Here is an 8,225-nt window from a genome sequence, read left to right as displayed (position 1 = left end):
CTCAGGGAGCAGATTGAGTGGGATCAGCGGGATATCGAGCCCGGCGCAGTGCAAATGTCAGCGCTGAGCCGCGCCGGCGGCTCCGGCGATCCTCAGGATTCATCTCCGATGGAGCGCCGGAGCCGGCACCGCAAGAAACCGGGATAACGGGTCGGGATGATGGACTGGCTCCGGCGGCTCCTCCCGGGAAGGGCTCGGCCTCCACGGGGATGAGAGGGAGATGGAGGCTTGGGAATGCGGAGCCACGGGTGGGATGGCATTGGGATGAAGTAACGGGATGGAATGGGGATGGATGGAATATGGATGGGATGGAATGGGGGATAAAATAATGGGATGGAACAGGGATGGGATGGATGGGATGGAACAGGGATAAAATAATGGGATGGAACAGGGATGGGATGGAACAGGGATAAAATAATGGGATGCAACATGGATGGGATGGAATATGGGTGGGATGGAACGAGGATGAAATAATGGGATGGAACAGGAATGGGATGGAACAGGGATAAAACAATGGGATGGAACAGGGATAAAATAATGGGATGGAACAGGGATGGGATGGAATATGGGTGGGATGGAATGGGGATGAAATAATGGGATGGAACATGGATGGGATGGAATATGGGTGAGATGGAACAGGGATAAAATAATGGGATGGAACATGGATGGGATGGAATATGGGATAAAACAATGGGATGGAACAGGGATAAAATAATGGGATGGAACAGGGATGGGATGGATGGGATGGAACAGGGATAAAATAATGGGATGGAACAGGGATGGGATGGAATATGGGTGGGATGGAATGGGGATGAAATAATGGGATGGAACATGGATGGGATGGAACAGGGATAAAACAATGGGATGGAACAGGGATAAAGCAATGGGATTGAATATGGATGGGATGGATGAGATGGAACGGGGATAAAATAATGGGATGGAACATGGATGCACTGATGGGATGGCACAAGGATGGATTGATGGGGTAGAACATGGATTCACTGACGGAATGGCACACGGATTCATTGATGGAGTGGCACATGGATTCGCTACAGGACAGCCTTGGGAAAGGCGTTGGAAGGTGGATTTTTCCTGTGGGAATCACAGCTGGCAGTGCTGCTCCAACACCCTCCTGCTTCCAGCTGCCCGTGGCATTCCCCAACTGGGAATCGCAGCCGGTTCCAGTTACTCACGGATGCCCTGCAGGCTCCTCCCTCTCTCCAGGCCGCTTCCCAAAATTCTCAGGGATCCCAAATTCTTGCACGATCCTTGTGTTCCCTTCCAGCCGAGGACGTTCCAGATCCTGTGGAAATGCTTCAAACACCCACCTCAACCACGGCACTTCCTGCTCCAGGGAGATACACGGAAGAGTCGGGATCCACGGGATCCACGGAATGTTCAGGATCCTCGCGGGATGTGCACGTGCAATTCCCGTGGCGTGGCTCTCCGTGCACAAGTGGCCATCCATGCATCCCGACGCCATCTGGGGCGCCAATTACCGGGAGCACACGCGGAATCGAGGTAATTACTCCCGCAAATTGGCCGTGTGATTGCATGGGCATCCCTGGGACATTCCAGGCTTTTTCCGAGCCAGGCTTCCAGAAACTCCAATAGATTCCAAGTTATGTTGGGAATTATCTGCCCATCTGGCTGGGCCTGCGGAGAACGGCTGTTTATGGGCAGAGAGATTAAACAGCCGCTCTTGATCGATGGTTTAATCATTGGAAGGGAGGGAAAGGCGCCGGATTTTCCCAAGGATTGACCCAGGATCCGGAGACTAATGACAGCTTTAATTAAACAGGGAATATCCAGCTTTTTCTCCTGAAGTATCCGCTAAAAATGGCCCTGGGTACACGAGGAGAACGTGTCTGATGGATCACTGCTGTGCTGAGAGCAGCCGCGGGTTTAAATAAGCCTGGGTTCATTATTAAGCCCGACTTGCCTCCATTTCCAATGGCACAAAAGCTGGGAAGGGCTGGAGGAGTTTGTGGCCTCGCCTTTCCAGGGCGTTTCCATGCCTGGAGCTTCATCCCCTCCCTGCTCCTCACTCCCGTGGGTCCCATCCAGCTCCATGGAAGCACCAGGGGAATTCCAGCGATCCCAGAGGAATCCTTGGTGTCAGAAAATCCGTGGAATCTGCCCACTCAGGTGAGACCCCACTGCAGAGCTGCTCCAGGGCTGGATCCCAGCACCAGCAGGACCTGGAGGTGCTGGAGCAATTCCAGAGGCCACGGAGCTGCTCCAGGGCTGGATCCAGCACCAGCAGGACCTGGAGCTGCTGGAACAATTCCAGAGGAGGCCACGGAGCTGCTCCAGGGTTGGATCCCAGCACCAGCAGGACCTGGAGCTGTTGGAACAATTCCAGAGGAGGCCACGGAGCTGCTCCAGGGCTGGATCCCAGCATCAGCAGGACCTGGAGCTGCTGGAACAATTCCAGAGGAGGCCATGGAGCTGCTCCAGGGCTGGATCCCAGCACCAGCAGGACCTGGAGGTGCTGGAGCAATTCCAGAGGCCACGGAGCTGCTCCAGGGCTGGAGTCCCTCTGGAGCCAGGCTGGGAGAGCTGGGAATATCCACCAGGAGCAGCCAGGATGTGCCAGGAGGAGCCTTTGGACTCAAAACTCTTCCTTTTTGTTCCTTTTTTGTTTGATTCCATGTGAAAAATTCCAGCATTTATTGCACTTCTTGTGCTCCTTCACAGGAGTCTGTTTTTTTTTTTTTTTAGGGATTATACAAAAATCCATATTTATGAGACGAGCAGGGATCAAGAACAGTGGAGATTTAAAAGATCCAATTATCTTCCCAAAGTTTGCCTTTATGTTCATCCTAATGAATCCAGTGTTTTCCAGGCAGATAATTGCCTTTCCCAGCGTTTAGTGCCTCGTTAGAATTCCAGCATTCCCTGATTTTCAATTTAAAAGGAGCCTGTGCCTCCTGCTTGAAGTCCTGGCTCTCCAAGGAATTCCTGAGGAGGTTTTTTTCCCCCCTGTATAATAAAAATAAAACTTCCTAAAGATTCCTGGCATCCTCACTGAATGGAACATCCTTTTGGGATGGGAAAATCTGGAATGTGGGATTCAGATGGAAAAGGGAGAAAGCAGAGGAAGGTTTGACAGGAGCTGATGGGAGACATCAGGGAACAAATTCCGGGCCGGCTAAATAAAGTTGGGAATTCAGCCAGGAGCTGGGCAATTCCAAGGATAAATCCCACAGTTCCCGCAGCAGCAGCCCAAACCCCAAGAATCATTTTGGAATCGTTATCCCTGGGATTCCCATCAGGATAAAGATCCCAAAGCCTCCCACACTCACCGAGGGGGTTTCCAAGTCCTTCCACACCGCTGATCCCACTGGAGCCGGTGGGATTCTCGGGATGTGCCCCAAACCAAGAGAAAAGGGACAAAAAGCAGCAGGGATTTGTACTTGGGAAGGCTGAGCTGCCCCATTCCCAAGGAAAACCAGGATTTCCCGAGGAAGCAGCTATTTTTCCCCGTGTTTTTAAATCCAGCCTCTTCCATGGACATCCAACCCCGCTGACATTCCAACCTCTCCACCCGACCTATGGATCAGCGTTCCTGGCAAAACAGCGACTCCAAAAAAACCCCAAAGCAAAACCCTTAAATTGCACTTTAATTGGATTTTCCAGAGGGTTATTAGGAAATGTTTCCAATCAAGGGGTAAATTGGGATTGTAATAAAATATTCCATAAATATTTACATTGGCCCTGGCTCCACTTGAAAAGCAGGGATATTTTTCCCTCTTGGACACGCTGCCAAAGGAGCCGGTTGGAAAACCGAGGTCTCGGAGTCACTTTGTCCCCATCCAGGAAGGATCAGAGGGGGTTTTGCCCCAAAATTCCACCCGAAAAATCTCCAGGTGCATCCCAGGTAGATCTCGGGATCCAAGTGGGATGAGCAGAGGGAGCAGAGGGAGGGAAAACATCTCCAAAGCTACGGCACATCCCGAGGAATTTACGAGCTGTGTGGGGCGGGCAGGGCTCCAGCTCCATCCGACCTGGATCCGTATCCAAAGGAACCGCCTGGTTCCACGGGATGAGGCTTTATCCAGGTGTGGATCAAGGAATTTCCCAGGAATAATTCAATCCAGGCTTGGTTTGTTGCTCCCCCCGTGACCCCGGCCAGGGCCCCGCTGCCATATTGAAGCTGTTACCTGCTGATATTCCAGGATTCAAGAGGGATTAGGGAAAATTTTCCTGCTTTTCCAGAGAAACTGCTCTGTCTGCTGGAGCACAGAGGAAGGGGGGGAAGCCCAGCACGGAAAAAACGCGGCTGAATCAACGGGAAGGGTTAGGAAAACACTCCTAGGGCAGGGATGAGCGATCCGTGAAATATCCCACGGATTAATCGGATCCCAGGGAAGCTGGAAAGGGATGGGGATGCTCAGGGGTCGTGGCCAGGCAGGAGAATCCTCACCCAGGATATCCACTGGAGGGAAACCTTGGAAAAACCGGGACAGGCTTCCCAGAAAAGCTGTGGATGAATCCTTGGAAGTGTCCAAGGTCAGGTTGGATGGGAATTGGAACAACCTGGGACAGGGAAAAATATCCCTGCCCACGGCAGGGCTGGAATTGGATGGGATCGAAGGTTTAGGAGTAAAAATCAGGAGCGCAGGATTTGGGAACAAAAATCAGGACCCCAGATTTAGGAAGGAAAACGAGAAGTTCAAGGATTAGGAAGAAAAACTGGGAGCCCGGGGTTTAGGATAAAAGACGAGGATCCCAGATTTAGGAACAAAATATAGGGAGCCAAAGGTTTGGGAATGAAAGTTAGGAGCAAAAATTGGGAGCCCAGATTTGGTAGGAAAAATTCCGGACCCAAGGTTTAGGAAGAAAACTTGGGAGCAAAAATCAGGAGCCCAAAGTTTTGGAGTGAAAATTGGGATTCCGGAGTGCAAAAGGCTGGAAAACCCAGCGGAAGCGGGTTGGAAAACAAGGGGCAGGCAGGAATCCCGGGTGGGAAATGTGGAATTCCAGCGAGCCCTGGGAGCTGCCAGTGGCACCGGGAGTTTCCCGGCTCCGGCCTCATCCCGCTGCTCCGTTCCCTTGGAGCGGCCACTCGGCAGCTCCCATCAGCTGAGGATATTCCCATTTTCTCCGTCCTTTCCATAATTCCGAAGGACGGAGCCAATTGCCTCTGCCAGGCTGACGGATGGGAGCCGACAGCGGCGCTTCCCGTTGGGATTATTTCTGGGAATTCGCACCGGGACGGCTCCGACAGGCGCTGCCAGCTCCCGAGCCCTTGGAACAATCGGGAGAGTTCAGGGAATGCGGGAAGAGCCGGGATGGTGACGTTCCTTGGCACCAAGGAGAAATCCTACTGGGAATGAAGGCTTGGGATTGGGATTTAAAGAAATCCTACTGGGAATGAAGGCTCGGGATTGGGATTTCAAAGAAATCCTACTGGGAATGAAGGTTTGGGATGGGATTTTAAAGAAATCCTACTGGGAATGAAGGCTCGGGATTGGGATTTTAGGGAAAATGTGGAATTCCGGCCAAGGGTGGCTCGGCTGGAATGTGGAAGTCATTCCCAGTGGCTCTGGGACACTCGGAGGCATTTTAAGGACGCTGGGGACAAATCCATGGATGGGAATGTCATGGAATGCCGTGGGTGGGAAGGGATTAAATCCCACTATCCCAGGGTGCTCCAGTGCCCACCCAACCTGGCCTGGAACATTCCCAGGATCCAGAGGCAGCTCCAGCTTCTCTGGGAATTCCACCCCGGCCCCTCCCGGGGGAAAATTCCTTCCCAGGATCCCACCCAAATCCTGTTTTCCATTCCCTGTGTCCTGACCCTTCGTCCCTTCCCAGGGAACCTTTTCCTGCTTGTTTTTTCCAGGGCGAGGGGAAGAGCATTCCCAGCTGGAATGAGCCGGGAATCGCTGCTGATCCAAGGTTTTCCATGGGTTTTCCATGGTTTGCTGGAAAACAGGGATGGGAACGCCGGTGCCGCACTGACACCTCATGGAGAAATCGCTCCTTGCAATTCCAGCTCTCCTGGGACGGATTTTTGGGATAAACGCTCGGATTTTCCTGCCCAATTTGTCCTGATAAAGGTGGTTGGGATAAAGGGATATTTCCCTGGAATTAAAGGGAATGAGACCGGGATCTGCCCGGGAAAACCGGGAGATCTTGGAGCTGCAAGTCCAACATTTCCCCTTCAACCTCTGCCCTTTGCCGAGGCTTTGGAGGAAAATAAAATAAAAATCAAAATAGAAATAAAACCAGAATTAAAATTAAAAGAATTAAAATAAGAAGAAAAATTTCGAAAATAAAATAAAATAAACAATTAAAATTAATTTAAAATAAAAATTTAAAAAATGAAAATAGAAATAAAATCAAAATTAAAAGAACTAAAACAAGAAGAAAAAATCATAAAAATAAACATTTAAAATTAATTAAAAATAAGAATAAAAATAGAAATAGAATTTATATTAAAATTAATTAAAATAATAAGAAAAATTTTAAAAGAAAAAGAAAATTTAAAATTAAAATTAATAAAAAATAAGAATAAAAACAAAAATAAAAGTAAGGGAGGCTCGGGAAGCGGCGCCATTCCCGTGGTTTTCCTGCCCCATCTAGCGGCGCTCCGGGACAGAGCTGCTTCCCACGGATCCAGCCAGGAGCTCTTGGAATTCCTGAGGGGCTGGAAAAGCTTTCCCTGTCCCACCACGAGCTCTGGAATCCCAGCAGGGCGAGGAGCGGGAGAAATTCCAGAGGAGATCCCAGAGCTCCTCTGCTCTGCCCTGGAGCCAGCCTGGGAGAGCTGGGAATGTTCCCTGGAGAAGGGAAGGATCCAGGGAGGGCTCAGAGCCCTGGGAATGTTCCCTGGAGAAGGGAAGGATCCAGGGAATCCTCAGAGCCCTGGGAATGTTCCCTGGAGAAGGGAAGGATCCAGGGAATCCTCAGAGCCCTGGGAATGTTCCCTGGAGAAGGGAAGGATCCAGGGAATCCTCAGAGCCCTGGGAATGTTCCCTGGAGAAGGGAAGGATCCAGGGAATCCTCAGAGCCCTGGGAATGTTCCCTGGAGAAGGGAAGGATCCAGGGAATCCTCAGAGCCCTGGGAATGTTCCCTGGAGAAGGGAAGGATCCAGGCAGAGCTCAGAGCCCTGGGAATGTTCCCTGGAGAAGGGAAGGATCCAGGGAATCCTCAGAGCCCTGGGAATGTTCCCTGGAGAAGGGAAGGATCCAGGGAATCCTCAGAGCCCTGGGAATGTTCCCTGGAGAAGGGAAGGATCCAGGGAATCCTCAGAGCCATTCCAGGGCCTGGAGGGGCTCCAGGAGAGCTGGAGAGGGATTTGGGATAAGGGATGGAGGGACAGGAGCCAGGGAATGGCTCCCACTGCCAGAAGACAGGGATGGGTGGGATACTGGGAAGGAATTCCTGGCTGGGATGGAATTCCCAGAGAAGCTGTGGCTGCCCCTGGATGCCTGGAATATCCAAGGCCAGGCTTGGAGCAGCCTGGGATAGTGGGAAGTGTCCCTGCCCTTGGGATGAGCTTTAAAATCCCTTCCAAACCCAATCCAAGCCATTCTGGGATTTGAGGATTCCAAACCTCGGGAAGAAAAGCTTTTCCAGGGGCTGGAAACCCTTGGATCGAGGCAATCCCTCAAAATGGCGCCAGATTCCCTTTGCAGAACCGAGAGGAAAAATGCCCCAACCCCACCTCAGGATCCAAGCAGATCCCAGGATTTACCATCCCAAAAAACCCCCTCAGATCCCGGGTTTCTGCAAAGCCAGGGAAGCCGCTCCCCTTGGAATTCCCTGAAAACCAGGAAGAGGGTTTGGAATAAAAGTATTTATTGTTCATCTTGCAGGGACACACAGAAAGCCAATTCCCACCCTATCCGTGAGGAAATCCCCTTTTCCCCCCATTCCCACATGGAAAACATTCCAGAATTCCCTCACACCCCAAAGCAGCTGGGATGTGAATTCCCACTGCTCCCGGGATTTTGGGTGACTCTGGAATGTTCTGGCAGCTCAGTGACACACTTAAATATTCCAAATTCGTTCTTGCCAGAAGAAATCCACATTCCCAAGGTTTTCCTGGTTCCAGTAAAATCGGGAATGGCCAAAAACACCCTTAAAGTGCTGGACTGCAGCTCGGAATAGCAGCGGTTGGGTCTCCCAAAAGAGAGGGAATGACCGGAAAAGTTGGATTTGGGATGAAAAAACTGGGAAAACACTGGAAAAGCCTCCCAGGGAAAAGCCT

Source organism: Lonchura striata, chromosome 11 (genome assembly GCF_046129695.1).
Source record: "Lonchura striata isolate bLonStr1 chromosome 11, bLonStr1.mat, whole genome shotgun sequence".
In the NCBI taxonomy this organism is placed as follows: Eukaryota; Metazoa; Chordata; class Aves; order Passeriformes; family Estrildidae; genus Lonchura; species Lonchura striata.
The sequence above is the reverse complement of the archived record's forward strand: the minus strand, read 5'-3'. Positions refer to the sequence as shown.